The following is a 27,142-nucleotide window of genomic DNA, read 5'->3' as shown; positions in this document are numbered from 1 at the left end:
CTCTGTTATGGTATCTCAGCCCTTCACACTCACGGATACACCAATCCTAGCAACCACCCTGGCAGAGAAGTGAAAATGCTTTTCTTTCACAAATGCAAATGCTGATGAAGAAGAAAGGGACTAAAGTGCCAGAAATACTTAGAGAAAATGCATCCAAATGCTTAGTGAGAGTTTTCAGAAGCTCCAAAGTCCACCTAAGGGCTGGATGCAACCATGGGGATGCCATACAGCTCTCACCTTCCTCCTCCGAATAAGACCTGTAGCCTTAGTACTGGAAACCTGTTGCTTGCTGGGAGAGAGCACATCCCTTACAGCCTGCACCTGCTTTTGATGCCTGTTGAGGCATTCCTGTAGATCCTATCAGGCAAGAGCCTGATTTTCCACCTCCTTTGAAGGGATGAATTAATGGCCTCAGTTCTTGAAGGCCTTTAAATACCTCATGAAACAATTGATGTTTTGCCCACAGTTGCTCAGAGATACTGTGAATCAAACAGGAGCCCAGCTCAGGTCCCCTGTCTCTCAGCTGGCAGACTGTACTCTGGTGGAAGCCTCCCACAAAGAATGAGCCTCCAGTTCAAGGGATGGGTTTGTTATTGTGCAATACTATCTACGTTTTGGGTATAGCCCTGATTCTTTTGCTCAAATAAGCTATCTCAGTGGAGTCACTGTGGTAGAATCTGATCTCAGTTAACCCAGAATCACTTCAGCAATGCTAAGGGTTATTCCAGTCTTAATCTGAGGGCACATTTTGTGTTTTATGGTATTACATCCGATTTACATAACTTTTCTGAGACCAGCTGCCAGCCCCAAACCACTAATCCAGAACAGTGGCAGAATATTGTCAAAAAAGAGTTGAAAAAACTAAAGCAAATAATTATGAAAGCTGGGTTAATAGACAAAACAATAAGAAACTTGACCCATGCAAATTTCTTATGAAACACAGGCTTAATAGAATGCATAGATGGGAAAACACTAGTTTTCATGCAATTATAGAACATACAGGAAGAATCAGATGATCTCAGGAACTAGAACAAGATAAATGGGATACAAATGATTCACACAAACTTGTGCGTGTAGGGATTAGGCTCAAGAATTGCCCCTCTGGCTGACAGTCCTACAGTGGGAACTAACAAAGCTCTGTAGCTCCTAGACACAGGATATCTCAGAGCCATGACTACAATACTGACAGAGGAATGCAGAACTTTACTCAGGCAATATGAAGAGAGGTATTTCCAAGTAAAGTGGGAAATACTCGTGCCAGAAAACAGAGGTCTAATAAGACCTTGTCTGCACACATCTGGTCATCCATAACCCAGTACAGACAGGAGCTACAAGGATGCTAAGGAAATTGGAGAGTCTGTCTTGTGCAAGAGAACTAAAAGAGCCTGCCTGGTTTGTATAGGTCAGCAAAGGAGAGGTGAAGAGGCAGTGTGGTTACATCTCCCCAGAGTACTGTGTGACAGTGGGCAGAAACTGCATAGAAGGAAGAGCCAAAGAGAAATATTGGTATAAGAGCTAATAAGCATAATTATATTTTTACTAGAAATGAGAAGCAGTGGTATTCAGGATCAGGCATTCCAAATGTAGCATAATTGGATAAGATATCTACTTTTAGGCCGAGTTTAGTATTTTCAAGCAATTACTGGGGTTACAATACATGTGTCTGTAATTGTAGAAAAGTGGAGTGGATGAGTCATGTGATCCCATCAGCACTGTGCTCTTACCACATTCTAACATCAACCCTTTGAAACACCAAATGTTGTTCCTACTAGAGGTTTTGTTACATCAAAGCCATCAGCATTTCCTTATCCATGGAAAATTAACATTTTTGAGGGTTCAGATTCCACCTCTGGGGACATACCATCCCACAAAAATGTTAATTCTTGTGACTTTTCCTTCCTCTTAGTTCCTTTCCTCCTTTCATTTTTGTCTTAAGATTAAAGCAGAAGCTAAAATATCTACATTTCCCATAGGATAGAGATTCAGAGCTTTCACATGTCTCCCATTAACATTTGTGAGCACCAACACAACCCTGAATGCTTCTTATAGTCTCTGGCAGGAATGATAACAGGTCAGTGAGAACTGGCTCTACCTAGTGGTTGTGTACTTGTCTAGAATGTGGACAGAAGGAAAAAACCCATCTGTTTTCTTCTTATCTAAGCTTGCAGAGTGCAGGACAGCTCTCAATGTGTTCCCTACTCCACCAGTAGTGCCAGGTAAGGGAGTAAGGTAGGATTTGCTCAGCCTGACGTTTTTTAAAGGGAAATTTTCTCCTCTAGCCCATCATAGTACACATCCTCTGCTCCACCAGTGCTGGGCAGTAACTGAAATTCACCCAGGAGGTGACACCTGAAAAACTCCTCCAATCTGTTATGAAAACAGGTGCTTACTTTCAAGTCAGACCCTACACTAGGAGCTGAAAGCGGGATCTGGAAGCTTAAGTTTGGTACCTGTGAGGAGGACTGGAAAACATCACTTTGGCAAAAAGAACTTTTCTTGCCTGCTTTTGCCCCCGTGTCTTCAATCAAGAGGCAATAGTAGAGCTGAACACCCCCTAAGCCTTTACATCAAATGTCCTTTTCATAACCTCTCTTCTACCCACTAGATACCAGCACCTTTCCTACTGTAAAGCAAATATCCTCTGGAATGGATCCACATTCCAATGTTATGGGGCTGCTGGGACTATCCTGTGATTATAATGGGATTATTCTACCTCTAGCAGTTTTAATAAATGTTATGTGATTTATTAAAATCAGGGAAAACCTGAGGAACAGAATAATACCTGCCCACAGTTCTGAATTCCACCTTGACCTGAGTCAATTACTATAATATGTAGATTAAGTAGTTAATGGATTAAAATCATTAAATCTAAGCTTGAGACATTCTGGGACAAACTTTGCCTCCCTGAAACTTTGCCTCCCTGAACTTTGCCAGCAGAAAGCTTGTTTACTCAGCAATTTCATTAGCAGAGGAAAGTGATCTTGCCTAGAATTAGTGGAGATATTTCCCAGACTGCCACTTCCATCACTGTGACCTTTCTGGGGTGATCTTGCAGACGTGACTGGGGACAGACCATGAGTGCTCTGTCAATGTAATTCCAGGGGCCAAGATATTATGATGGATTATGGCATGTGGTGGGAGTCTTCAGTCAGGCCTACAGAGCTCTGATCTGAGAATCAGATCCTCACAACTCTACTGAAGGGATTCCATTGACTCTTATATTTTATAATGGTGTTTCTCAACTTCTACCAATCAAAAAAAACCACCTAACTTTTTGGATAACAGTCCTGGAGTCATCTTGTGCAGTACTGCCACAGGAGTTATCATTCACAGACAGTTTAAAAAACATGTTTCACTTTGAATATTGATTTATGGAAATGATTTGGGAATAGGCAAGAAGAGAGGTGACAATATGTGCTTAGGACAGAGGGGTTCTCAGCCTGAGAAGAGGGGTTACTGAGCAGTTGGGAGATGAATTATTTGAGTATTATTTGCAATTGTAATGCTAAAAAGTACAAAGTACGAAGTCCCTGGAAAAGAAACAACTCTAAATCACCATACACAATAATGGGCTGTAAGTTAGGTTGTGCCACTCCTATGAAAGAAATCCTGGATTAATTATGCCGTCTGTGGAAACAGCTGCCACCTTGATAGTGATCAGAAAGCATGACAAGCCTTCCAGTGTAGTTGCACATTGCATCCAGTAAATCTAAACAGGCTGGCTGCTGAAAGGGCAGCTGCCCCATTCCTCTTGTTGTGAGCTCCCTCCCTCTGCCTTGCACCCCCTGAAGCTCATCTGCCTCCTCAGCAGCAAACTTACCCAGGAGAAGGAACAGCTGTTTGTGCCATAGGTGTTACAAATTACGCTTTTCAAATTAAATTCTTTTTACAGGAATATGCTAAACATGGTGTCCTCACAGTGGATTTGAGGGCTGCAGTGGGGACATGCCCAACGTAGTCAGTACCTAATGTGCATGCTTAAGCCCCTAAAATAATCCTCCTCTCCTGCACCCCTGCCTTCACCAGGATCCTGATTTAGTGATCTCCATTGCACTCCAGCCCCTTGCACCACATGCCTGATTGCAGTCCCTGTCCCTGGTTCCCACAGCACGACCCATCTGCAGGTCTGCACTGCACCATGTGGTGGGGATTTGGCCCATGGGGAGGGGGGTAGAGGAAGTGGGAGACACTGGTTTGCATGTTCAGGGCATGACAGGAGGGCTCAGGCAGCTTTGGGGTCTGCCTGCAATGGGACAGCAGCCTGGCAGTTCTTCCTAGTTTCTCTGCAAAAGGATTTGGCAACAGGAAGGGCTCAAATTTTGTTGACATCCTTTGATCCCAACTTGGCATATTCCTACCCAGAATACAGAGCAACATCCCTTCCCACCCTACTTCCCAATCTCCTGGGGAAGCCCCATTGGCCTGGACCCTCTGTGCCTCCCATCTCCTGATTCATGGCCCTGCTCTCCAGCCTTCTCTGAATCTTTGCACCCTGCCAGAGGCTTTCTGACCTTTTCCTTCTGCTAGTACTGCTGTGCCGCACACTGGGGTGGGTGCTGCCAGATATGGAGCAGGGAATCCAGATCCCAGTCCATAAAGTACAGTTCATTACATGAAGAGCTGAGTCTGAAGTTAATCAGTCAGCAGAAGGTGTGCTGTGCCACAGGGTTACTGCTCCCCTGCATAGAGAAGGCAGCTGCTCTCTTCACCAGATGACTAACCTTCTTGGGATGTTTCAGACTTGAAAAAAATCCAAACCAGACCCTAAAAAGGTTGTTAGGCTTGAGCTGGCCGGACAGCCTCAATTGTGCTGTGAATTACTGCCACACATGCAGGGAAGGTGGGAAAACAGGTAGCGTGGAAATGTTTTTGGCACCTTTCCCACCTCCAGTGAATAATTTACTCAACTAATAGTAGTATTGCTAATTATTCAGTACTATTAAATATTTTGTTCATGATCATGTATAACAGCAACATTCTGTACTTCACATGAGGAATTTCATTTTTCTCTTAGAGTGCTGAAAGGGACCTTGAGAGATTGTCTAATCTTTTCTCCTGCCCAGGGCAAGATCAGCTTCATCTAAAACCTTTCTGAGAGATGTCATATTAGTTTGTGATATCACATTCACTTTCTCAGGATCTGTCCTTCTAAGTTTTGGACCTGAATGATGTCATGGAAAAAGTAATTGTGGGTTCTGCCAAGAATTTGATAGTTTGCACCTAGAGGCAGTTCAGTGCCCGTTGTGACATCAGCTGTAATCTCCGGCAGTCCTCAGAAAGCTTATCCCCTGCACCTCATCTGATCTGAGGGCTGAAAGAGCTGTGTCCCTGGCAGCTATTGGGAACCCACGGAAGTCAAGATGAACTAAGGAAAGGCATGAATTTGGATAGGCTCAATTAAACTGCGCTAAGGTGAATCCACTTTGGGAAGAACAATGCTACTGGAATTCTGCAGCTGCAGACAGCTGTGTGCCCTGGGACAGCTGTGCACCCTGAGCCAGCTGTGAGCTCTGCAGACAGCTGTGCACCCTGCAGACAGCTGTGCACCTCGAGGGAGCTCTGTGCCCGGCAGAGCTGAGCACCCTGAGACAGATGCACACCTTGAGACAGCTGTGCCAAGGCAGAGCTGTGTGCCATTTGAACACTGGGACAGCCTGCTGACACCTGAGCATCCTGCAGACAGCTGTGTGCCATGTGGACAGCTGTGTGCCATGTGGACAGCTGTGTGCCATGTGGACAGCTGTGCTCCCTGCAGACAGCTGTGCACACTGCAGGCAGCTGGGCTGCAGAAGAGCCTTCTGCTCACCACCACCTCACAGTGTGCCAGTGCAGGCACACCAGCAAAGCTGCTTGGCAGAATCTTCTCCACCTCATTTCTGTCAGAATGAGTTTGGTTAGGAAGTACCCATTATCAAAGAGCAGAGGAGAGTAATGGCAAAAGCTTAATTTGAGGAAAATAGTTTAAGGAGCAGCATCAGAAACTGCTCTGGTTGCAGATCAACAGGATGGTAACATCTGGCAGAGGTGTCCCCATGACACAGTGCTTCTGCACAGCCTAATTAGAACATTTCAGACTCATATCCTCTGGTGTGCAAGGAACATATTCCACCTGATTAGACAGGTGAAATCCACTCATCAACAGCACCCACTGAAGACTGCAGGCATCCTCACAAGTGCTGCTGCACACATGGTTTTGAACTGTGCATACTTGTTTCTGATTACTCTTCTAGCCTTCTCTACTGAGCCCTGGGGTTTGGAAAAGGCTGGAGAGGAAGTGATTAACTTGATCTTGCTTTCTGTTAAATCTTGTTCTCTACTTGGCTGCTGGAAAAATCTTGTACGTGTTATCTTAGAATCATAGAATATTAGAATCATTTCAATTGGAAAAGACTTTTAAGATCATGGAGCCCAACTTTAAACCTAACACTGCCAAGTATACCACTAAATCATGTCCCTAAGTGCCATATCTATATGTAATGCCCATTATCAGACTGCTGGAACTCTGGCCTAGGCTAGCAGCTGTAATTGTATTCAAGATGACCCTTCAAGCCAAATTTTGTGGGATCTCAGTTCGTCTTTTACACCAGTCTTCAGAGCTCTCATGGCCCAGAAAATGAAAGGGAAGAGCACAGACCCAACCGCTTGCTAGCCAGGGTAATGACTTGAGATGCTTATTTGGATTTATTTTTCTCCCCTTCTATCATTCAGGGTCTTCTTGGCCTCCACAGGAGCTTGAAGATCTGCTGTTTACTGATACAATCACTGACTCATCACAAGAGTCTGTGTTGCTGAATACACATAAGGAAATGGCTTGCACGCAGTCACAGACATGCACACTAGCCAAATGTGCTCTGGGCTCATGGCCCTGAGCTAGCCAAAGCTGGAGACTGTGTTTTATAAAAATACTTTAAAAGGAAGAAGATTTGCAATCACTGTAAAATAATTAGCAGATATCCCCTGCTAGGAGACAAGACCTTGGATTTATTTACCCCCTGTAGATAGACATTGAGAGAGAAAGCCAGCAATGATGTCAAGGATCTATAAATATCCCTGTTTAATGAACTAAGCAAAAAGAGGGTTGCATAGAAGGGGGATGCTGGATGCTTTCAATAGATATACCTGTGGACAGTAATATCTTAGGTATACTTGATATATATATACTTGATATATTTTGCCACACATGTTCTCAAACAGATGTAATATTAGCAGGACTTCGACAGATCAGGAGGATGAGATCCACATATACATTGACTGGCTTAATCCAGCTTCTGCAAGGATGCTGGTGGCCTCAGACAAACCAATCAGAGTTGATTTTCAATACCAGAATCAAACTGGAGTGCATCAATCCACACATCACTCCTCTAAGTCTCCAAAGAGCTAAAGAATGGGGTAGTTTATAATCTAGCAATGGACCACTGTTTGCAACAGCAAAGCAAACAGGAGCAAAATATTTTCAACTGAAAGAGTAAAATCCACACACCTTTCAGTTTTCATTTGGTAGTTCCTTTCTGTGGAGAAAAAAATACAAAGTTTCTGGCATGCTTTGAATATTCATGTTTGGTGTGAATTCCCCCTTCATCACAACAGTATCATCTCCCACACAAAACCCATCCATGACCACTTAAAATGTGGTACGGTCTGTTACCATTCGGTTTTCATCCATTTGTACCTTTTAAGAGTCTTTGATTGTCATGCCTTTACAGCACAGAGGTTTCTCAAGGCACTCTTTTCTTGTGGCTGACAGTCACAGTAACAGCCCCACACCCCAAATGAGTCACTGCCACAACTTCAGCATCACCAAAAGCGCCACCACTATAATCCATCCAGCTGTAGATGGTCTGTCCACTTATCCTGCTGTTGCTGTCATTGCTTGAAGTCAAGGGTCCCAAAATTATGTAATTACATGTGGAACTCAACTTGCAACTTTTTTTTTTCCTTAAGAGTTTTATATAGTCCTTGCATTGCAAAGGAAAAGCTTAGAAATGTGACTTTAAAAGGTAACAGAAGAGATCATTGTGCACTGCTTAAGGATGGAAAACAGGTAGAAGTCATTCCTTTGCAAGCTTGGTCTGTAATAATCTGCTCTTTGATTTCTTTCTTTTGCATTGGTTACAAATACTGATGGAAGGTATTGTCTCAGAGAGACAGACTTCTCCTTGTTCCTACGACTTTTCTGTAGAGACATTAATAGAGGCAAGGAACAGGTTACTATTAGGACAATCATGAAGTCAAAGTGGCAGAAGTATCAAATCTTGTCTGACGATGGACTTACTTGTTAGGATACAATCTTTCATTGCCAATTACTTCAGTCACTTTCTCAGCCTTCCCTACCCCCATACACATTCATTCTGATTTTAAATATATCCATTTTGAATCTCCCTGAGGTCTGAGCCACCTGAGATGGGCTGAGCAGATCATGATACTCTGCCCTGTCCCAGGTAAGCATAATAGAGAGAAATCCTCCTTAGAGGCAACGGCCCACAGTGCTCTGTGCAGCTTGGAGAGACTGAGCTACCCCTCTATGCTCCACACCCATTTGAAAATGGTCTCCCCATCGGATTTTTCACTTTTCAGTTGTTCAAGTCCCTGGCCTTGGAAGGGGTGAGGAAGGTGAGATAGAGAAAGGCTCGCAATGTCCGCCAAATTTCCATGAGGAAGGAAAACTTGACCTAGCTGAGATATCCAGCTGTGAGGAGACGATCACAGCTGTGCTGCTGATGATGATGTGAAGTTAAACAAATCTCTGTGCAGGGAGTAGTTTGGGCAGCTCCCCACATAATGTACCCTCTTCTGTAGTCCCGTCCCCTGGCACCTGGCTTCCCTTGCACTGCTGCTGGGCACCCGGGGCTCCGCCTGCACTTGTGGATGCTGCAAGGCAGCAGGGCTCACAGCTCCTCCCCCTCTCTTTCAAGTGTAGCTGGAAGCCTCTAGGCATGGGCTTGCAACGCAGTCTCACAGTCCAAAGGCATCTCAGGATCTGGGCTGGTTTTAGTCCCTTGATCAAGTGCTTGCTAAATCACTGACATGCCCTTGGGAAGCAGTATCATTAGATGCATTGTAAAGTGCACCTGAATTCGCTGTTTGCAGCTTTGCAGTACATATGATGCATTATTTAGCAAATTCAAATGTGTCTGCTTTTTCAATAGACCCTTCTCAGGGTTATACTTGTGCAAATCTGGAGTAGCTCTTCTAACGTCACTTAAATTACTCTCAGTTTATACAGGGGGATCAAAATTTATTCCACGAGGTTTTGCACTAGATCCAGTTACAAATGATGGAAATTCCGAGTGGAAGGAAAAACCCATTAAACATGAGAACAATTTTACAAACAGAGGCCTTTTTAATGGGAAAGAAGTGGAATTCTAGATTATTTATTAGGAATGCTTTTGGATGCAGTCAAGATTTTACTGCTCTGGCAGTAAAGGGATTCAAACACAACATACAAAAGGATTGCAAGTTCAAGAAAAAATGCAACTTATTAGCAATAAATTAGAACGTTTAATGTGAGAAAACTTAATAATATTGGAATCCTTCCCTGTGTACCTTTAAAAATCACACTGGATGACAAATTTCTGCCTACCTGCCTTGTGTGTATGGATAAGAGCAAAAGAAGGGAATAGGTACCTGGGAACAATGGAGATACCTGACACATGGGGATAACAAGGTTATGCAAAGGTGAAGCCTAATTCAAGAAGGAGAGATCAGTAGAAAACTTTAAAAATCAAGGTTAGTTTTTCATGTCTTGCCACAGACCTGTGGCCAGTGTTATGGTGCCCAGATGACATAAAAGTCACTTTCTGACCTTAAAAGCAGAGGACTAAAAATCTCTCAATATTCCTCCCACCACCATGATGCTTCACCTTTTTGCTCCCTTTCTACACTCAACCAACTTTTCCTGGCCAGTGTTCACAGCTAAATATCTACATGGTGGTTTCCCCTGCAGAGACATTCTACAGAAATATAAACCTAATATTGCAGAAACAAAGCCAGACAGGACCACGGTTCTCCTGTTTTAGTACAGGCAGCCCTTCACAGACTCCGCATTCCCACCAATCCCTCTGGAATGAGCTGGCTTTTAGCCAAATGCAGCCTGGTGAAATCCTTTGCATATCTTAGGGCTGCCATGAAAACTGATCCTTCGATCTTTAACTGCCCAGTGCCAAGGTCACCTTTATCCCCTTGTCTTCCATCTCGAATTTGGAAGCCTGTTTCCCCTAGCCTGAAGGCACATAGTGGGTGCATCCCCCAAATCCTGAGTCTCCAGTTATAAACCAAGAAAAATAAGCTGGGAGAAAAATGACAAGTGCTCCAGTGTCCCTGAGTTGTGCCAAAATCAAAGCTGTGTGTACAGTGTTGTGATTGAGAAATCAACACATTATAAAGTCAAAAATGTTTCTCAAGACAAGAATCTCGTGCTGGAAGGTCCATTCCATCTTCCAGGTTTGGGATAAGCATTATGCTCAGTGTATGCTCGACATGAGAAGATGTTAAAAATATCTCGGTTTAGAAAATTTAAGATTCACAATTTTTTTCCAAAATAAAGCCAGAAATATCCAAAGAGTTGTTACAAATCCAGGAAAAAAACCTAAAAACCTGATGATATTTAAATGCTTTTGGTTCTAAACGTTGAAAAAAGAGTGTCTTGAAGCTTTCTCATTTACTTACCCAAGTTTTTTCTGTAAGTATAATGAGTTTGGAGAGGAAATATTTTGTTTTCCTGCTAAATTCCAGGAATCCCACTTTAATGGCATTTTTCAATTCAGTCAAATATACGTCGTTGTTAGTTTGGCCTCTGTAATCTAATCAAGCCATCTAGCTATCTGACATGATGGATGGAAAGCAGGAATATTATATTTACTTTCCCATTGAAGGATAAGGGCCAAATTTTGGTCCCACTAACAGCACTGCAAATTCAGTCTATCCCTTGTTATTTTCCTCTTGCTGTACTTGAGAGTGGAATTTAGCCCTTAGGGTTAACTAATGCCAAAGGCAAATCATTTGCTTTGCTAATGAACCAGTGAGCTTCCCTTCTTCACAGCTACACAAACAGCAATCACTTCATTCTTTACACTTTCAGATAGCTGCATTTTTCTAAAGAAAGAAAACATAATTAAGCAGTATGATAGTAATCGTGCCCTGGAATAGCTCAGTGCTTTTCATAAAATTACCTGTATTTGAAGCACTTTTAATCAGATTATTCCATTACTGAATGCTGTATAGATAAAAGACCTCTGCCTAAAATCAGGGTTAAGTCAGAAAGTTTCCTGACAAAGACTACTTTATGTCTGAAAGCCAAATACATTAATTTGTGTGTGTATATATGGCTTTAGATATATATATATAAAATACTGCTTTTGGATATCATTCATCAAAACAAATTTAGCTGAAATATTTCTTCTGGAAACTTACATTTTTCTGTTCTTTCACCTTTGCTATACATATTACTTTTCCACCCAAAGAAATGTACACATGCAAACAAAAAAAAAGAACCAGTTTCAAATCTCTTGATACAATATATCTGTATTTTGTTGGGCAAGATATATCCCAGTACACTCAGCTAAATCCAAGGTAGAACTATTCTCAAATACATTTTTAAGATGTAGCATTTGGCAATAAAGGTCTCTTTCAGACGCATAAGCCAGTCTTTCTGAATTTCACTGAAGTCTAAGGTTGCTTACCACACATGGTATTAAAATCTGAATTATATTTATGACCAAACATTACTGAGAGCTCCACACTCCAAATCTCTTTTGGGAAGCATCTTAGTTTAAGTGTCTAATCATTATGAATTCCTGAGCCATTGAAAACCTTCATACTGCCCTTGCCAGAGCTGACTGCTTTCCACTGATCTGTGAAATAAACCCAACTTTCATGAAGAAGGTTTTCAGAGGTCATTTAAATTCTTTATGAGAGAATTGTTGACTAAGAAAAGGTAGTTGCTTCTGGATGGAAAAATTACAGAAGCTGATTTTAACATTTTGTTTAGGGGGAAACTCCAAAATTAAACATTTCAAAAGTACTGACATCACCTATCTAATGAAATCAGTTCAGAGAAAGATTCATGTTGCTTTTCAAAAATAACTTTTCAGAACGTCCCATTTTTTTAAACATATAAAAAGTATTTTAAGGCTTACAAATGAAAAGCAAAATGAAAAGTTCTAAATCTTTTCATGAACAGTGCTTAAGCAATCCCAAATTTATCTTTATGGGTTTCGTTTTAGAATAGAAATGTTTTTGATATCTTATGCTGAATTTCCCACAAGACACAAAAGCCAGATCCTAGCTCAGTCACAGACTTAGATCGAACAGTATATGGTTTCTAATGAATGAAATCTAACTTTTGGCACCTATTCACCAAGAATACTCAAGTGACACAGTGTAATACTAGAAGTTACTTCCTTAAGCTATTTTTCTCTCCTCTAGCATTAGGTATTTTCCTCAAAGAAAACCTCTTTTAATGGAATGCACGTTTGTATGTGTTTAAATGATGAAAAATGCATCTCATTTTCTTAACTAACGACAGATATTTTTTCCTGCCACTTGATCTGGTTTTTGGTAGAGCACTTAAAAAATGACCATAAAACAATCCTGTTGTTTGACAGCTCACCAAAATTTCAGAGGTGGATTCACCCTTCAGACAGGGGAAAAACAAGATACCCAGAGCTGAGCACTCTGCTTTGCACAGCTTCGCTGCTGGTGGATGGGTCCTGGCACAGCCCAGCCCTGTGCCAGCACCAAAGGGGGTCTTTCCCCCAGCAAATCCTCCAGGGAGCCTGGCTGGGATCCACCACTACAAATGCAACCTCAAGTACATCCTCACCTCAGACTGGCTGCAGACAACACAACAACCCATGTGACTTGTTCAGGTGACTGAAGCCCTCCCTGCCCTGGGTGTTTAGCAGTGCTCAAGGTGTCAAGTCTCATTTCTGGCAGGAGGGGGAAAAATCCGCAATGCTGTTGTGAGGTACTTTGGCTGCAATCTGCCCATTTGTAAAGAACGAGCAAAACTCCTTTTGCTGAACATGGCAGAACGAAGTGTCTCTGCTCACAGCTCTGGTTCTCTTCCAGGCAGACCTGTGCATAGGTGGCCCTGCCTTTTCAGCTGTTCTCCAGGCCATGACCCAAAGCTTAGCTATCATATTCCTTGTTTTGGTCGCTCACAACTTCTCTCATTCATTCTGTGCTCACATATGTCACAGCCACACAGCTGAAAGGGACAGGAGGACCAAACCACCTTGATAGTAAAGTTACCAACATGTGTAAGTAAGTTACACGGGGGAAGGGGGGGGTGTTACACCCTTGTGCCAGGGGGCATTGCGAAGCTAAACCTGGGCGATCAGTAAGCTATCTCCTTCTAGGGGTTAGTGGGACAGATTTGTTTCATAAAGGCTGCCTGCAGAGCTCTGTTCAGGGATCAGGGGGATGCATTCACTCCATACATGTGTACATTCAGCCCCCACTGCTGATTACTCCTCTAGTACAATCATGCTGGCCTCAGTCCAGCAAAGTACTTAACCAGATGCCCAGCTTTAAGCAGACAAGTCACTATTGCTGCCGTTACAATTTCAGGCTAAGCACATGCTTTAGTGTTTTGCTGAATTAAAGTCACAGGCAACACTTATGAGAGTTTTATATTTGATCTCTGCTGTACCCACTGTAACCCCTGACTCAGGTGCTGGCATATGTTCTTCTATTCTGTATGCCTGAAGCTTAGAGGAACACCGTGAAAGGACTGTATTTGCCCAATGGACTCACAAATGACCGGGTTATTGTTCCCTGGAAATGATCTCTCAGAGGTGAACACAGGAAGGTCAGGTGTGGCTATGAATTTTTCAAGCTAGGTCTATTGCCCTTGCAAAGTTTATGCCTCCTGATTGGCTCTGCTCTCAAGAGAAGCAGCATTTTCCAGGTTGGCATAATGAAATTATCCTCTGTAAAGAATTTCCTCTGTCTAATTACCTTCTTGCAGCTGCCATAGATAGAGCAATAGACATGTCTCGTGTCATAAAGAGAAGGGTCCTGGTGACCTTTCTTTTTATGGTGTGGCTGAGAGCAAGAGAGAATTGTAATTGCAATTCCATATTCCTGACAACTTCCAGATTTCATGTTGAAAAATACTTTTTATCCATAATTTGTTTTATCTTTGCATCATCCTTGGGAAAGCGAAGCTGTTGGCTCTGCGCTTGGGTTAGTATCACTCTTCTCTGACCTGACCCACCCACGCAAAGTCTATAAATTGAACCCTCATGAGCAGTGCTTGGCTAAGGGGATCTAAAGAACAAAGTCCTCTGGACATCAGGAGAGGCTTGACTTGAGGCAGTAACAAAACTTAACTTTCCATTTACCTCCAGGCATAGTTGGCCCCTGTCAAGAGGCATCTCCAAGACTCCTCCCTGGGTATGTGAGAGCAGTTAAACACCATTTGCTCCCTGGAAGCATTTCCCAACAAAGACTGGCAAAGGCAATGGAATATGCCAGTCATACTCTTTCCTAGAAGGGCAGTGGGAAGGATCATGTGTTGACCACATCTGATTGAGAGCCAAGTCCCATATGAATCCAGCTAAGGGATGGAAACTGTTAGACCTATGCAGCCATAGTATGAGATCTCACAAAGTCCAGCTGGTCCTAGTCCTTCATCTGTGTGTCACTATCAGCAGTCTAAACATTACTGGACTCCTGAGCATTAGGATTTTGCCTTCCTGCTTTTTCCCAAGCAGCCCAATATCTCTGTTCTCAAGCTGGCTGATGGACATCGCCTCTGTTTGTCCTGTAATCCTTGTCTACCTGGAAGTGGTGAAGAGTCTTCTACAAATCATGTTCATTACTTAGGTCCTTCCCTTGCTGCTGAAGACAAGAAAGCCAAAGAAGAAATTAATTGCACTCTGTTACCTCTCAGTATGAAAGCCATCACAGGACCATTAGCTCATTTTTCTTCAGAATGATGTTTCTCACACTGGTCCTTGTCTGCACTAAAATCCCAGCCCTTCACCCATGAAATGTTATAAAAATTTCTGGATGTATTTTAGAGGCAAAAATTTAGCTGCTGGCTCCTTGAATGGAAAGGTTGTGCCTATGTAGACCAGCTACCCAAGTATGTGTATGTGTATGGTGTGCACTATAAAGAATTTAGGACTATTCTCAGATGTGCCTAAACTGGTTACAGCCCTGTACCAGCTCTTCAGCCTTGAGGTTTGAGTGCAAAACCTGCAGGCACAATTGGGACCAGCTACATGAGGGACTGGTGGAAGGGCAGGCACCACACACATCCTTAAGCCCAGGAGGCACAAACGTACTCAGGAACCTGTGAAAAAAAACCAAATCTTTTTACCCACTTCAGGGGCCACTTCACTGTAAATATACAGAAACCTCCATAAAGTAAAATGCAGGTCATGGACACGTGTTTGGGATCTCTAATCCATATGATATCCTGAATGAAAGCAGCTCTGCCTTAACTCAGGAAATATCATTCTGGTTCTATTCCATGACAGCATGGGCTAGAGCATCATGGAGCTGTCTCTGCATACCTTTACAGTGCATTATGTGTGAATATATATAGAGAGAGATGTAGAGATAACAGAGGTATATGCACATCTATGTGTGTCTGTCTCTACATATGTATGTATGTGTGTATGTAATGAATGGGGAGATTTCACAGCAGGTCTGTCTGGAACAAATCTTTCTCCTTCAGGAACTGTTTGTATCTTATCCACTGTCCTAAATGGAGATAAAAGTGACTTTTTTTTTTCTTCTCAGAATTCAGGTAGAAGAGGTATTCAGTCCTTAGGGGGGAAAAAAAAAAAGTCCAAAACATGAAATTTAATGGAATCCAAAGGGTGACAGAGACATGACAGTGAGCGTGCAAAAATGAATGATATTGTCCCAGGCCAGGACTGAGGGACAATGGCCAAGAGCCAGCAAGGAGCCACGCACAGCCTTGCAGGGCTGCTGCACCTCTTCTGGATATGGAGAGGGCTCCAGAGCAGCCACACCAGTACTGGAGATGGCTGTGAAAAGTGTGATTTAAGTTCTGGTACTCATTCCCTTTGTTTACCAATTAAACGAGGTGCAACAGCAAGGCATCATAAAAATACCAATGCTGAGACTCCTAATTTTTCTCCCAAGCAGGCATCTGGATTACCACATGTCTCTGCAGAGTGCAAAGCCACGCTGCCTGTGTGTGGGGACTGGGTAATCCCAATACAACTGGCTAGTGACCAGGAATGATGCGGGAATGATTAGAAAACATCTGCTCCCCTGTCATATCCTGCGCTATCTGCATTCCATCTGCTTTGGCTGGACATAACTTTTAGTATAAATGTCTTGTGAATCTGTCCCTTCGGGAGTAATTTTATTTTTAAAAGGATATGACAAGTGATGGAGAGAAAACAGCTAAATAAATCTGTTGTGGTGATTGCATTCCATATTACTAGCACTTGAACACTTTTGAGGGAAGACAATTCTTTGTTTAGTTACTTTACTGAATGAAATTATTTCTTCTGCTTGGGGAACAAAAATTTATTTATGTCCAATAATGTAAAAGGTCATTCTTCACTGAGCCTATAAACTGGATCATTGTTTTGGCAGCAGCTGCTGCTAAACTATTAATGTCATTGGTAACATGAGGAAATATACAAATAGAAATGTCTTCAAAAAGCTAGAAGAACTAGACATGGATGTAAATTAACGTGTGTGAACATGTAATCTTGTCTCCTGCACTCTAGGATTTATGTCCCAGTGTGCTCTGTGTCCAAGGGCAGCAATTTGATGTGAAGCTGGCAGGTCTGTTGTTCAAGTGTCAGCAGACCCTTGTGCTGGATCCTAGTGCTGGTCCAAGCCAGCCTGAGCAGCACCCCAGGATGCCCACCTTACAGTTTTTCAAATCCAGGGACTCTAACTTGTGCCTGCAAGAGTCCAGGACTTCCCAAACCCAGTCCGTGGGTGGGTCAGGAGTGTGGGGAATAGGGATGGACTGACACCACTGCAAGGCAATTCAAGGTGAGACAGGGGAATAAGCAGGAGGGGAAGAAGGGAGGTTAGAGGGCTGGCCTGGCCATGCTTATGGAGGTCTGGCTCTAAGGATGGAGTGGGGACAGCCCACCAGACATCAGGGAATGAGAGGGCTGCAGTGCCTCTTATTTTCCCAGCACAGCAGCTCATCTGCTGTGAGAATTTTAGCAACAGGCTGTGTTAATCCCCTTAGCGCCCTTCCTTTCCCTATCCTCTCCAAAATCACGTGTTTGTAAAGGACAGGCCCTGCACTGATCAAGTACTTTCCTGCCTCCCTTGCTGGCAGGTATTTGGGCACAGACATAGCCATGTAAACTTCCAGATTTCAGATTTTTACTCTGAGTTATCTGACTAATATTACAGAATATTATTCTGAAATAAACTGCTAGACTGTGTTTCTTCTTCAGTCAGGGAGAGGAAGATGAATCTATTTCAGATGTCTGGACTTCAAAGTTTTCCTTTGAGAAGTCTGGGCTGAGCCAGGATATGTACCTTAGCCCAAGGTGATTTCTAAAGAGCAATCCAGAAAAGCCATGGGATGTCTTCACTGTTAACTCTTGCCTTAGCCTGCATTATGCCTTCACAGTCAGTTTTTCTTTTTCAAATTCAGACCAAAAATATAGGCAGGCTGAAATAGGTACTTTTTAGAAAAAAGCTAAGTGAGAATATAAAATGAATAGGGATATTCTGTCCTAAACCTCATATTCAATCCAAACCAAAATTTCCCATTTGATAAATTTTAAAATGAAATATTTTCAAATAAAAAAGTTAATTGCTATAGAAAAGTGAACAAGGAATATTGCCATATTTTCAAAATTTCTGACGTATTTTTTAATTGGAAACTTTTCCTCAGCAGAACAAAACCCCTGAAACAATTTTACTCCCTGTGTAAACCTAAAATTTCTGAATTTACCAGGTTCACTAAAAATCCACTACAGTTCAGCATCCATTTAGAAGCATGTAACTCCTGTCAGGTCTTCATTTCTCTTTTAAGTGTCACCATCTGACACACACACACACTCAGTGCTATTGAGAACTGAAATTCAAGAGACCTACTTCAGCAGCTTACAAGTGATTATCCCAGGCTATCTATGCTCTTCAGAAGTCACACTTCCTCAGCTCCCTATCTCCCCAGCTGGGCTCTGGTGAGCCCCTTCAAACATCAGCTACGGGCACAAGCAGCAGCCCCAGCTGCCTGTGCTCTCACAGACAAGAAAACTTTTCTGAATCAACTTTGCTCCTCTCCATGTTATCAGGAAACAGGAATGTTTGTGATTATGTCTGGTGAAAACTAGTGCTGGAGGAATAGTAAGGAGTAGGCAGTCTGGGTTTGTGGCAGATAAGCACAAGGAGTTGTACTGATTAACCAGTGTTTATCCAAGTTATTCCAACTTCTACAGTGAGCAAAATGAAGCTGCAAATCTCTCAAGCCCAAGCTTCCTCCAGAGGTTTGTGACTGGTCTGGAAATGCCACAAACTGAGTTTTGGCCAAAGGCTAAAACAATAAAATCCATATAAAAATATTCTCACAAACCTCAGACTTTGCAGTTCAGAGGAGCACGGATGCAAGTTAGAGGACCCTGGTGTGCTAACGCCAGCCCTGTGCAGGAAAGCAACAGTAGATACTGAGAAAATACAGAGGAGAGAAGACAGAAAAATGAGCATTTTGAACCTTAGTTGACTTACAGGAGTAATTTCAGAAGGGGAGAACTTCAGGCTTGCCAAATTGCCTGGGACATCTGCACCAATATCCCAGACTCAGTTATATTCAGAACCAGGTGCTCCTAAGGAAGAGAGAAACTGCCCACTGGGGAAGCTGCTTACTAATTTACTTTATTAGCAATTTTCTGCCAACATGTTTTATAACTTTCCCCAAACTCTTGTTTATGAAGCTGCATTAATATAATTGTGAATATTCCCATGGCTTTGAGGAGCATCCTATTTTCCTCTGAACCTTTGTAATCTCCAGGCATCATGCAACATGTGGAGAAGCCATTCCTTTAGATACATTAAAATGTTTGACTCAACTCCACAGAATATCTCTGCACATCCAGGATATTCCTGTTAGGAGACACAGAAACAGAAGCTTTGTGATGATCTGGCTTCTATACAGCCCTGATAGTCCTGTCTACTTCCACAACATTCCTAGTTTTTTATCTCCACTGTAAAGAAAGTCCCGTTATTTTCAGTATCTTCTGCCCAACATGTTTTCCTATGCTGCAATCTCTCTTCCTGCCTCTAATCACACTTCTGATTCCAGAGCTTCCTTTTGGGATGGTGTCCCCACTGATACATGTGATAGCTTTATGCTATTGACTGGATTATTCTCCATCCTATCAATAGTGCTGAAAGGAGCAATCCAACAGGCTGTGCACATCAAGCAGCCCATTCTTGGCACTGCCTTGGCACTATCTGCTTGATAGCTCTCCTTTCACCATAAGGAAATACTCTTTGGCCTAGTGCTTTTCTGGTGGAACTATATGAGATAGGAGTACGAAGCCAGTGCAGCAAACACCCTGACACAGATAAAATTATAAACTAAATGAGTGCTTTCTTCTTTGGTAGTCTTGCTGTGTTCAGAAATGGTTCAGAAGGGCTTGGAGGAGACCTCAGAGACTGGGCACTTATGAGGGAGTCACTTTTTGTAACAAGAGTAACTTGTTTTAAGGCCAGCTCTGTATCCACACAACAGCTTTGGTCAGGAATGTGGTTTTTTTTACTTATGGATAGATGTGCAACCTTCAATGTGAATGAGATTATATAAAAATAAAGATGTCTTACTTTGGCACAGTGTATGCCCAGATGTCTACTGGAATGAGCAATCCAGCTTGAAGGTGCATTTCTACAAGGAGTACAAAGTACAAAGTACAAAGTACAGCAGCTGTGTGATATGTGTACTACTTCCATGTTCCCTTAAAGCAACATTGCTGCGTGTAGACAATTCCTGTGCTAATAAAGGTTTGGTTTGTTTCTGTGTTTGGGAAGGCAATGATGGACAGATGGATTGATTGCATGATGTTTGCAGTTCAAACTAGATTTTGGCTTTGGACAACAATGAATGTGAGCTTCCTTTTCCCCTGAATCCTCTCTACCCTGTATTTCTTTATTTTTTTATTTTACTTCTTCATGAGTGGGTTTGTTGTTTTTTTTTTAAACTGAAATACAAAACCTGAAACTTTTTATTTAAAATGCTTTTTTTAAAACCCACTTATTTTTTCTTTCATTTCCATGAATCTTCTTGAAAAATGGAAGAGAGGAAGAAGATTGTAAAATTTCTTTACGAAACCAACTGGTATTCTTATGAAAAAAAATTACTTCTCCCTCCAGATCTCATGGAATATTTCAAAAGCAACAGGCAAGGCAGAGATGGGGGAGCTCTGAAATCTTTTCTGATTGTTTAGCAAAGGAAAGGGCAGGTCCCAGATCACCTCATCCATACATCGTCTCTGCACGAGTCATCCCTGACCTGAACCTCATCAAACACGGGGACCAGAGGTGGGAGCACAGACCCTACCAAAGCTGAGTGGTCTCACTTGCAAATCACTGCATAACTTAACCCTTGCCTTCTGGGGTGACCTGCCAGAAATATATGAATAAGTAAAATAAAATTATTTGCAAGGGAAGAAGGAATATCCAAGCAGAGTTTTGCAGTAAGGAAAATAACAATCCTAGACTGAGAATTGCCATGCTGAAATCAGGCAAAAAAAGGATGAGGTTAGAAACTGGAAGCAGCATTTGCTTTCTAGCCTTGGCCGCAGCTTTTGCTGTGGATGGTGAAAACCCTGTGAAGGCTGTTCCCAGTGCCTGGAAAGTGGGCAAGGCACATGTAGAGGGCAAGGGTTTCCCTGCTGCAGGCAACTGTCTCCTTTCAGGCGTGCAGGAAGCCAGGGGTCCCTGCATGGGCAGCCCCTGCCGGTGGGGTACAGTCTCCGTGCCAGATGAGAGAAGAGGGTTGCAGAAGTTTTGTGTCACCCACCCGTTCACTCCACTACCTTCGTCTGGCTCTGCTGGAGGGGAAGGCTGCCCTTGGGCACCACAGGGACCACAACTGCTTTAAAGTCTGGTAAAAGGTAACTGTGTCACCACCTGCTTGATTTCCCCAGGTTGTAAAATGATATGTAAACAGTGCAGATTATTTCCATCTGCTGGGGCTGTGGGGAGCAGGAGGCCTTTATGTTTTATTTACAAGCCTGTGTACTGAGGGAGAACCAAACGGCTGGAGAAGTTCTCCATGAATGGAGATGTTGCTTTGAGTTATAGCTCATTCCCAGACAGATCCGTGTCCATTCTCACAAAGACTGCTTTTTTGCCTGAAAAGTTTTTCCTATCAGAAAATGTGGTTTCAAGTGAAAGTAGTATTTGTGATGAAGTAAGAGGGACCCGGCCATAGTGACAGATGTTTTTCAATATTCCAGGGAGATGAAATGAAGCAAAAAGAAAACTTGCCTCCACTTGAGCTTTGGAGCAAAATAAAGTTATTTTGTTTCAAAACATTCATTTGAGATGGAAAAAGCTGCTCTCATCAGTTTTGCTGTTGTTTTTTTCATCTTTGTTGAGAATGTCTCAAAAAATGCTGTTTCCATATCCCTAACTCAATTCTGAAATTCTTTCCCTTTAAAATGGTTCAGTAATTTGGTCTGCTGGTTTTGTTCAAACAGGAAGCAAATTGTAAAGCAATTACATCTCCTGCAAGAGAACTGGTCGTCCCCTTGGTCACAGCTAGCAGAAGGACACGTAGGTGGGTGGCCCGGGCTCTAAGACCCTCCACCTCAAGCTCTGCTGGGGTGCAGCTCTTAGCCCTCAGACAGAAAAGCTAAGAAATACACCACGTGTTTCATTTAGAAGGTTCAAGACAGCCCGGCTCAAAAGTGCTCATGGTGCTTAGCTCTTGCTCCTTTTCACAATAGGAACCAAACCAAGCTTCAAGCCCAGATTCAGTCCCGAGCTTCATTTCAGAACTGTTTGGAATTGACAGTTTGGTTTAGACCTGAATCTAATTTGTAACCTCACCTGCTTCATCAGAAATGCCTGCACGTCCCTGCAGCCCCAAGGCAGTCCGCTCCTTTCTGTGGCCAGCTAGGAAATCAAACTCAAGACCTTGTCAGGGCTTGATGAATGGGCTTGCTATGTGAAAGATGAAAAAGAGAAGGATCTGGAAGCATGGAAGCTGACAGACAGATGGAAGTTAACACCTGGAGGATGTGGGCAGGACCCTTGGTAACAGGAAGAGTTCTGTCACCTTCACTCCTGGGTTGACTAAGAAAAACTGTTGGAGCAGGTGTTGCAGGGGGGAGAAGCTGTCAAGGCACTGTGGGGAAGAAGTGGAGCCAACTGCAAGGGAAAGGAGACGTTGCTGTGGCTTCTTTGCAAGGGAGCCCAGCCCAGCCCCAGCAGAGGAACCGCGTCTGGTGGGAGAGCTGCACAAGGGAAGAGAGGGAAAGATCACCCTGAGAGCAGAGATGGATTTATCCACTGGCACAAAATAACTCCCAGTAACTCCCAGCTTTGCTTCTGCTCTCTTGCAAGCATGTTATGAAGTCTGGAAGCTCATTGAGCAGCTTAGCAGAGCAGGACCTTGGTCTTCTTTTTCTGGGCACTGTGGGGTGGTGACATTAATGTCTGCTTCCACTATCAGCTGTGATCTTGATGAGAAATGCTGCCAGTGACACTGGTGGTACCCTGCCTTTCACCAGCCATGCAGCAGTCTGGATTGCCTGTGTTCCTTACTAGTAAAAATCCTTCTGCCCCCTAACCTCTGCTCTGAGGCTATGCACAGCTCCATGGGAGGCTCCCCGTTTTGGGAAGAGACTCTGAGGAAGGAGAGAGCAGTCAGACTTCTGGTGCCATCCCTCTCAATCTGCACCTTCATCCCCATCATTTACCTGCCTCTGCCCCTTTAATACAATGAATAGAGTGAAGGAAAGGATGGAAAGGAGGAGAAAGCAACCTGGAAGGGACCGGTATGTGTTGCTTGGTTGAGCTGGTTTCACTGATTAGTTGGCTTGAGCAGTTTGGATGTCTGTCCTATGCTGTGGGAAAGTCTGTTGTGGCAGATGGAGGATGCAGTGCTCTGCAGTTGTGTTTCATACCATTCATCAGAAGGGAGCCACTCTGGTCAAAGTAAGTGTTACTGCTGGGGGTAAAGCCCAAACCATTTGTGCCTTCCAGCTTCCATTGCCCATTTCACCTGTGACACTGGATTATCCAGATGAGGTGTATCCTGAATTAGAGAAGCCTTGAAATTAGTCTGCAGCCTCTTGTATGTGCTTTTCTTACCTGAACCCTTCCCCATTAAGCACCAGTTTGAAGTCATTGGTAAAAGGTGTTTCCAGCACGTTATTTCACGGGCACTCCAATGAATATTGGCCAACCACCAGAGCTGGCTGCTAAAGGAACTGTGGCTTGTTTTCACCTGCTCCTTTCACAACCAGAATAAAATGAGAAAATGATTGCTCTGAAAGAAGCAGGCAGTGAAAACAGATGCAAGGCTGAAGTGCTAACTCCTCTGTCAAGTTAATTGTCTGCCTCTTGCAACTCAGTGCAGCTCAGTTTTGAAAGCTCTTATAGAAATCCAATTATGTGTTGGCTGTGGAATTTTTATTGATAAATAACTTACCAGAGCAATGCAAACTGAGGAGCAGGGAGGGTGGTGAAGGGGTGTTATTCCTACAGAACGAGTGGGGCCAGGGGGGAAGCTTAAATTCATGATTGATTTTTAGGCTTTCCAAACTACTCCCATGTGGATTTCACTAGTAAACCCTGCCCTGGCAATAAGCCATCAGGAATAAAAGCAGACCCAAGAAAAAGAAAGATATGTGCAGATGCAAGCTTTATGCTGAGCTTACAGAGAGAACCTGCTTCCTTGTGCAGTGAGTTATTCACTTAACAGGCCCCTGGTTACAGGATTTCTTTATGGAGGGCAGTACTAGGCAAAGCTATTACAGCCTCATATCGAGCAACTGTGAGCACTATGGCTCAGTCTTCATTTTGTACACTTTTAAAAGTCAGCCTACCTTCCAAACAGCATAGCTGAAATCTGAACCTCATTTTAATTCTGAATTTTGCAGTTTAGTTTCAGTAAAGATGTTGAAATCAGTAGGAATTGTGGATGCTCTGGGAACATATGCTCATCTCTAGGCCAGCAATGGATGGCCTAGATGGGAAAGAAAGGAAGTTATCCTGGGAAGGAAAAGAAAAGGATTTCATTGTAGAAAGTATTCAGGCTGCCTAAGAAGAGTAAAAGAAAGACATCAAATTAAATCACCAACTAGAAATGAAAAAGTAAGCCTAACTCTCATCATTTTATACCAAATAAAAAGTCACAGAAGATATGGCAATTTGGCAATGACTGGGTTTTTTTGGCTTTTGCTCCATTTCAGAATGAAGGTTAAACATGCCTTCTGCCCACCTACCTAATACAAGAACCTGTGGACTGGCTGGAGGCTATGGCCACTCTGAGTTAATTTCAGAGGCAATAAGCCACATAAAAAACATGTGCACAGGTTCTCCTGAGCATATTTATTTTCATTCCTTTTTGTTTCAGCCCTAGGAGAGTGTCTTTTTCTGTGATGGAGTAGACCTTGCTGAGATCAATTTGCATGAAAGACCTAGCAGATTGGATGATCACTGGGAATTGATCCAGATTTGGAGAGTCTGCAAATGAATGCTGGAAATTTTTCAAACACATCCAGACTTTTTAGCTGCTTTCCCTTTTGGTCTGACTGGTGGGAGCTGAAGAATGACCTCCTTTGAAGGATTTCTGCATTTCTTCTTTCATATCTGGCATACAGACAGAAAATAAGTAGTGCATGAAAATTAAAAGTAAAAAAATAACAAGGTTTTCCCAAGTTCAAGGTCTGGATTTAGTGTGAACCATAACTGGGTCATGCCCTGGGCTATTTGCATCCAAGTACTAGCCTTGAATTCATTTGGTGTTGGGGCAAAGGTCTGGGCTAGTTCTGAGCACTGCATTTACATTTAGTCTAATGACATTCTCCTGGCCTCACTGGCCTCATTAATTCTGAATGTGACATTGTGTCACCCATGAGCTGACATAAACCAAGAAAACTCTTAAATGGGCAGTAAACAGAAGAAGTGGGCTTGGATTTCACGTGCTGATAGGAAAGTGAGGGTCACCGTACCTGAACCCCTCCCCAGTCACTCCTAAGCCCCTTTTTTCTTTCTTTTCAGCCCTTGCAGCAGTGTGCAGTGAGGAGGAGGAGGGAGGGGGTTCAGCAGAGGTGTGCTGCTGGCAATGGAGGCTCAGGCATCAGTGGGGAAGAGCTCTTGATGGGTGTCCACACTGCCAAGGGGGCATGTGCAGCCACCCAGCCAGAGGTGTCCACCACAGGGCCTGCCAGAGAGCCACCGAGGCCACCAAGGCTGAGGAAGGCCATGCAGCCACTGCAGCCCTGGGCTGTGGATAGCAAGGCTCTCTGAGGAATTCCTGTGGTTAGCACTCATCTTCTGATGAAGCACTTTGATGGATGTTTATTTCTTGCTTTTATGGATTTTTTTCCCCTTCTTCCAAGAAAGTGATTATCCAAATTCCATTAAAAATACTACTTACTTTGAAAGTTCCTTTCCACAATTTCTTCCTGGTGAGGAAATGGACACTGAGGACTAACCAAGCAGGGTTAGTTTCTCTGAGTGAGAGGTTAAACTCTCACTGCTATTTACCCTTTTCCATTTTCTTTTTTTTAAACAGAATTATAAGATGAAAAAAATGATAAGATGATATTCATCAAAATGGACAGGAAAAACAAAGCAAAAATTTTAAAACTAGGTTTGTGCATTTAAAAGATACATCATTTTTGTGCCTTGCTTAGCTCAGCCTTGACAGAAGCGGCATCTCTTTGAAGCACTCATATGCTTTAGCATTCTTACATTAAGGTATTTATCCTTCTAATATCTTTGTGAGGTAAGGACATCCCGTCATCCTTCTTTTACCCAGGAGGTAAAGGGAAGGTCTGCAGAAAGACCCTGGGAGGCATCCTGATGTGTACCAGTGGCTGTGGAGTGAGTGTGTGCTGGACACTTGTTGGCACTGGCGGATGACACCATCACAACCTGCTGTATAAACTCAGCAGCCAAAGTGCAGCTGCTGGCAGAGGATGGGCACAGTCCTGCCCAGTCCGCAGGACCACACTGCAAGAAACATGACATCCATCAAGCTGGGACAGGGTCATGACTTACTGTTGCAGTATCTCACAGGTCTCTATTCCCTCCCTAACTGGGAGTACTGTTTGGATGGTTATACCTCTGCTGAACTGCTTCAGGTTGCACAGCTCATAGAGCACCTCACAGTGATGGGAGGCTCAAGGATCGCTCTCTGATCCTTGAGTGCAGATGTGTTTAAGCAATAATCAGCCTTCTTCCAGAGAGGAGTTGTGTTTCTGAGCACCGAGGAAAGCAGAGAGTCCCTTGCAGCTCATACATCATCTCTCGTCCTGGAGGTGAGTTGAAGGCATTCATATGAGGGCACTCGCTCCTCAGGTTTGTAATGATTCCTGACAGCTCAGCAGTGAAATACTTTCCAGAGTGGGAGTACAGATGTGGGGTGATGTGGATCTAATTTCTCACATAGCCCCAGTCGTGTAAATATGTGGATTAAAATACACAGGGTGATGAAGAGCAGATTACACAAATAGGAGGCTTGTAAGAGGTTTGCCTGTAAGGAAAGCAAGTCTAATAAAAGTGATAGGCAGAACAAAGCTGGCTACATATCAGCCACAGGCAAGGTGATTCTTAGCTCTCCCCCTGTAGAGTATCTTGTGATCTTTCTAAATGAACCAGAGGAGTGTAAAACACCTCAGACCCATGAGAGGGTGCTGAGGCTGTTCAGCCAGCAGCTGAGGACCTGGCCATTGTCCTACTCACAAGTGAAAGGATCTTCTGTGAATGACCATTCCTGAAGACACACTCTGCCCTAACTAGAGCAGTTACACATGCTGGATGTCCTCATTAGAGCAAACTTCAGCCTCAGAAACAATCATTCGGGGAAACTGAGGAGGTTGGTGGTGAAGGGACTAATCCATCACAGGAGGAGCAAAGTGGTCCAGTTGTTCAGTCTTGATAAACAGTAAGTGGTGAGATCAGGAAGAGGATATTGACTGAGAGTATGGATGGAAAGTAA

Source organism: Lepidothrix coronata, unplaced genomic scaffold (assembly GCF_001604755.1).
Source record: "Lepidothrix coronata isolate B3197 unplaced genomic scaffold, Lepidothrix_coronata-1.0 Scaffold8, whole genome shotgun sequence".
Classification (NCBI taxonomy): Eukaryota; Metazoa; Chordata; class Aves; order Passeriformes; family Pipridae; genus Lepidothrix; species Lepidothrix coronata.
Note: the sequence above shows the minus strand (reverse complement) of the source record.